This window comes from Neophocaena asiaeorientalis, unplaced genomic scaffold (genome assembly GCF_003031525.2).
Source record: "Neophocaena asiaeorientalis asiaeorientalis breed wild unplaced genomic scaffold, Neophocaena_asiaeorientalis_V1.1 scaffold443, whole genome shotgun sequence".
Taxonomy (NCBI): Eukaryota; Metazoa; Chordata; class Mammalia; order Artiodactyla; family Phocoenidae; genus Neophocaena; species Neophocaena asiaeorientalis.
In genome coordinates this window covers 1,262,425-1,268,424 of record NW_020171808.1, presented here as the reverse complement: position 1 = coordinate 1,268,424, position 6,000 = coordinate 1,262,425, and the positions used below count along the sequence as shown (strand labels likewise).

General features: G+C 41.5%; 1 protein-coding gene across 1 annotated transcript in view; it reads left to right on the top strand.

The window, feature by feature from the left end:
• Positions 1 to 1,732: 1,732 nt before the first annotated feature.
• Positions 1,733 to 6,000, top strand: part of TNFRSF19 (TNF receptor superfamily member 19) — a 90,777-nt gene continuing 86,509 nt past the window's right edge. The window contains exon 1 of the mRNA XM_024755302.1: positions 1,733 to 1,984. The gene's annotated coding sequence lies outside the window, so the exon portion shown is untranslated. The remainder of the gene's footprint in view (positions 1,985 to 6,000) is intronic.

Sequence of the window (6,000 nt, the reverse complement as noted above, 5' to 3'; positions counted from 1 at the left end):
GTTCGAGAATCATAGAAGTCTGGAAATAAACACACCATAAACTACATTTTCAAATATCACATCAGGAGAAAATTAGATGAAAGTAATTAGGAAGGGAAGGTTATGTAAGTTATATAAATTAAATTCTGTTGTCTTCTAAGTTTTGCAAAAATATTTTTAACTGGCCTTCTAAAAGTTGGCAAGTTGCCATTAGAAAATTTTCCTTCAGGCCGTAAAAGAGTGGTCTGGAATTCAGAAATGCACTGTAACCTAGATCGTAAAGAAGATGAATTTTTTTATTTTCTATTTGGATAAATACTAAAAATAAAGTAAGCTTATTTTACTGAATCTGCTACTGTTAAGGAAGGGTAGGAAGACAATTCTAGATAATGTGTAATAAATTTCTTTATTTTTTGAAGCATATTTTCTTTTTTTAAAAATTAATTCATGTTTGGCTGCATTGGTTGGTGCACACAGGCTTGGTGCGAGGGCTTCTCATTGCGGTGGCTTCTCGTTGTGGAGCACAGGCTTCTAGGCACGTGGGCTTCAGTAGTTGTGGCACACGGGTTCAGTAGTTGTGGCTCACTGGCCCTAGAGCGCAGCCTCAGTAGTTGAGGCACACGGGCTTAGTTGCTCCGCGACACGTGGGATCTTCCCGGACCAGGGCTGGAACCTGTGTTCCTTGCATTGGCAGGTGGGTTCTTAACCACTGCATCACCAGGGAAGTACAAAATTTTAATTATGGATAAATAGACTAATGTGATGATTTTTAGTGAGTAAAGAGTTCAAACTGTGGATTTAGCAGAAACGGCCCTAAAAGGCAAGGAGCACAGTTTTGGGGTAAGCACGGGGCAAGACAATCCTCTACGTCATTCTTCTCTTTTGTGGATTTTAATGCTTCACAAGTGTTAATAAATTACACCTATCTAAGAAGTACACGTTGTTTTAAAATCTAATTTTCTGAATCCCAGACTAAGACCAAGACTAAGATTAAGTGTCCGCCCAGGGCCTTAAGTGAGAGGGTGACAGATATCAGACACTAGGTAACTCTTGGTTATCTGCTCGTTAATTACTTTAATTAAAGTACCGCTGTTTAATTGGCAAAGTCTAACAATGTAAATTTCAAAGAAAAGACAGTTTACTTAAAATCCTTAAGGACTTGTCACACGGCAAACAAAAACACCCTTTGAAGAAGTCACCCTCTCCCCCTGGCAGTGTCCTGGTGCTTCTCCGAACCATTCTGGATTCTGGACCCCCGGTCTTTGGGAAGAACTGTGATTTCTCTAAGGGAGAGGCAATTATTACATGCTGTCCTCTGGAGCCAGGGTGGATCAGGGGGCCTTTCCCGCTGGAATCACCCCGCAGTACCGCCAGGCCTTCCAGCTGGGCAGCAGATGACAGAGCTGCGCAGCGTGAGTCGCAGGCGTGCAGCGCGATTAGAGGCCGGGCCGCCCTGCTTCCCGGGGCGGGGCGCGCTCCCCGCGGGCGGTGCAGCCTTCCTGCCAGGCCCGGCGCGGTGATGTCATGGGATCCGCGGCTCGGCGAGATGAAAGGGATCCAGCGCGGCCCCCTGGCACCAGGCGCAGCTTCCAGCGCGCAATCAGGGCGCAGCGTGGGGACCCGAGCGCTGCGGTCCCGCCACTCAGCCCGGGCTGGGGGCACCGCCGGGCCAACGGGGTGCAAGAAAAAAGGAGGAAAGCAACGTGATCCGGGTCAAACAAAAGAATCCGAGGACGGGGAGGCGGGAGGGCGACTACCTGCTGAAAGGAGCGTTCCAAGAGCCCTGCGCGCACACACGCAAACTTGGCCTGCCTTTGATGTGCTGCAACTGATCACCGATCAGATTACGGGCATTTCATCTCGCTGCTCGTCTGCCTTTGATCTGCAGGGTTCTTCTTCTCCTGGATTGGAAGATTCGTCTGGGCTTGCACTGACATACATTTTGGGGAAGGTAGAGCTTTTGGCCCAGAAGCGCTGCCAAGGAGAAGCTCAGCTGCCGAAAAGGGTGAGTACTGCAGAGAGTTCAGCACGCTGAAGGCACCGCGTTCATGTTTCGTTGTGGCTTTCAGTTCACTTTTCCTGCGTGTCCTCAGAAAAGCTGGTTTTAGTGCAGAGGGCACGAGCATTTCTGTGCTTGAGTACTATGTGTATGGATGAGAGGAAACACGGTACTCGGTGCCGTTTCAGTAGTTCGTACAAAGGGTTTGCAATCTGTCGTGCACATTTTACTTGGAAATGAGTTGTTCCAACAGGACAGAAAGGGAGAGAGCTAACTTTAGCAATCACCCGCCGCTGCAGAGCCCGAGGTCTGTAGGCTGTAATTGCTCTAAGTATTTACAGGTTGCTTTACTTAGTAAACGGGCGGAGGAGCTCTACTGGATGCCAATGTTTTCCTTGTTTTCTCATAGAAAAGAGTCCAGTGCATCTCTGGCAATACTGTTTCTTTATTTATTCTCTCACCTCCAAGACTACAACCTATCAAATACATTTCCTTATGCAGTGTGTATCGTCAAAGGAATCACTGGAGAGGCATTCAAGTATGATTAAAGCCTTTTCTGGGTAAAACTGAAGAATTTTCAAACAGGGAGGTTTAAGTTGTGCTAAGTTTGTTTTAAAAAAAGAAAATCCTCTAGTGGTTTTCTGGAACCTTTGGCACTAGCACAAGCCTCATGTACAGAAACATTCACAAAGTTAATATTCCTAAATTAAAATGTACTTTAAATGTAGTGACAGCTGTTGAGTTAAAATTCGCCAACTCTTTATGAAAACTGAGTAATCAACAGTTATGATGTTACATACAGTTTTTAGCGACATTTTCACTTTAGTTTACGCTCAACATGGCAAAACCAAAATATATTGCTGTGCTGAATTTGAAAGTTAACTTGTTTTGTCAATTCAGTGATCACATGCGTGCACACAGAGTGAAGTCTTTACATGGAGATGCAAGAAAATACAGTGGAAATGTAAGAGCACCATGTTCACATTAGTTCATTTTAATATTCTGGTTCTAGTTTTGGGGGGGTAAAATATTTATCATCACAATAGTCTATTTTAATACTAGCCGAACCACAGAGAAAGTGTAAGTGATGAGAGAGATGGGTTATTCTTTAGTCTGAAATTCTGATGAGACAGGAAGGGCCTAATGAGTCTCATTTCACGTGTAATTAATTTTTCAGAGCCAATTAATTAAATTACTTCTAAACTTTCCTCCTGATATTCTAAGGAGGATAATTAGCATTGTTTGCTTAACTTTAAAACTGATAGCAGTTAAGTGGAGATTATTTAAAACCATACCAAACTGACTGTATTTTTAAGATGTGTCGGTGAGAATTTGAAAGATTTAACTGTTGTTTTTAGTCATGCCAAGAGAGGCATTTAAATTTTTGTTCTACTGACAATGTGACAAAGCATGTTCACAAAATCCTGAATTATTGGCTTAGGTTGATTTTTTTCATTTGTTTGCTGAAAAAGTCCTCTTTAAATCACAAAAGCAGTAGTAATGTTCACGTTAGGATAAAGAAAATTAAACTTTTAAGATAATGACTGGAGAAGATGCCCAAAGAAATAGTGTGCTTAAGAACTCCGTCATTTAGTTCATGTTTGGGACTTAAAAAAATTTTTTTATGACTGTTTATTCTGCTACTAGGTTCACTCTAACAAACAGACTTCCTTCAACACAAAACAAAAGGGAGAATTAGCAATTATCTGATTAATTTAGGTTTTGTAGAAAACTAGCTTGGGCGAGTCAGGTCATTGAAAATTCACTTCAGTGTCTGAATTAATTCAGTTAATTGTTTACTTCTTGTGTCTTGGTTGAGAAATGAAACAGATTGTATTTGATTTTAAAAGAAAGATGCCTATTGCTGAATGTACAGGCACAGTCTCAAAAGCTGTCTCTGAATTAATTTCCACCTGAAGATCTTGACTGTGATTTAAGAGGGGAAACTCCATAAGATTTCCGCTGAACGAAAGCCTTACATTACATTTTTTAAGCACTTTCCTATCTGTTGCTTCAATGGCAGCTTTGTTACTGCAGAAAGTCCAAGACTTCAGAAGACTTATTTCTAGTCCTGATTCTGTCACTGATTAGCTATGTGACCTTAAGGGATTTGCTTCACTCCCCAGTGTTCTCATATGGGAAATGAGGGAGTGGATCAGATCATCCTCCTGAAATAAGCAGGGTGGAATTTTTATAGCCATCTTACAGATGAGGAAACTGAGATTGCAGAAAAGTCACTTGACTTTCTTAACTAAGTTACATGGCCTGTTTTCCAAGTCCTGGTCCTGTGCCCTTCCCAGTTCACCATGGATATTTTCCAACACCTGCTAAAACAAATGCACTGCTGACTGGAGAACAGTTTGAAAGATCAAGATAACCACTTCCTTCTGCTATGCAGTTTTTGTTTCTGTGATAGATGTGTCAGTCAACTGGATTAGTCCGCTGACTTCCAACAGTTGCTTTTGCTTCCGTATTTCTAACCAGTCTGAACACAATTACTGCTACGCATAGTTTACCATGACATTTAAAATAATTTTCACAAAAATTTAATATATCAATGCAACGTGGAATTATATATATTTGTGTGTCTGTATGTATATGTACGTGTGTGCACATATATATATTATGTACATCTTTTGACATTATATGCACATCTTTTTGTGTTTCCAAGGAATTGACACTTTCTTAGAAGATGTCAGTGGTGTGCATGAAGAGTTCAATACTTAATTAAAGGCTGCTGTTCCTCCAGGGAGATTCCCAGTGGGATTTTGTGAGATTTCAGTTTACATATTCAATATGGGCTGGTACATGATATATATTCCCTATTACATTTGATTATGTTAAGAATCCTTGAACATGTTTTCACTAACTCCTTCTGGGTTTTTTCTTGGAAAAAAAAGGAATATATTTCTTGTGAATAAATTTATTTATTGACTCTAAATTTTACACATATGCACTGCTCTCAAGGCCAAATATCTCTCATGTCTTATCACCCTCATAAAGGTTTCATATAAAGCTTTACAGATTATTACTTAGTAACATTCACTAATATTTATTAATGTGCTAGTTATTAATTCAATAATATTTATTGAGTACTTGTGTGCAAGGCACTCTGACAGTATTTTTCAGGACACCATCTCATTTAAATTTCCAGCAATTAAGTTTGTCATTCCAATTATACAGATGAGAAAAGTGAGGCTCGGAGGGATTAAATAACAAGTGCACGGTCACAGGGCTGATTAAGTGGCACCGCTAGAGTCTATCCGATTGCAATTCAGGTTCTTTTGTTCTAGGGCTGGGCAGTTAATTCCTTCTATTATAAGAATTACATACAGCTGAACTTAACTGTTAGCAAACATTACAGCCAAAATTTGGCAAAAACGTGCTGTTTTTCTTTCTTTCCTTCTTTTGGTATATTTTATGAGCACTATTAGAATTTTTTGATAGGGTTTTCCATCAGTTGGCCTAGAATCTTCAACTATAAAGGACCTCAGGACGTAATTCTTCCTCTGCTTCAGGACTGGACCACACTCAAGCATCCACCATTGGTCTGCCTGGTCAGACTCCCTGTGATGGCAGGGCTGGTCCAAGGCACCCTGGAAACATTCAGAAACTGGTGTGCCTTTAAAGAGTGGTTCTTTAAAATGTCAGCACCGTTTAGAGGAACGTGCTATGAAAGGGGGGGCAGGAGGAGGCTCCCTGGTGGCCATGCCTCATTCCTCCTCAACTGTCACAAGCCATTCAGCTTTGCTCCAAGCTGCCCCGCAGATCCACCCACTTGCTGAAATCACCACTCTGAAGTGACCAAGTCTCACATCCTTCGATTGAGAAGTACTTTAGCATCGTCCATTGTGACTTAGATCTCTGGTGAGAAGGTGGAGGGAGGTGAGATGGGGGCGTTGAGTGACTTTATGAAACCATTTCTTCCAACACAACCCACTCCCTTTGTGAGAAGAGTTCCGAGAAGTACAGCTTTCCCCATCCTGTTAATGGTCCCCAGTACTTAGACAGCCCTATGGCCT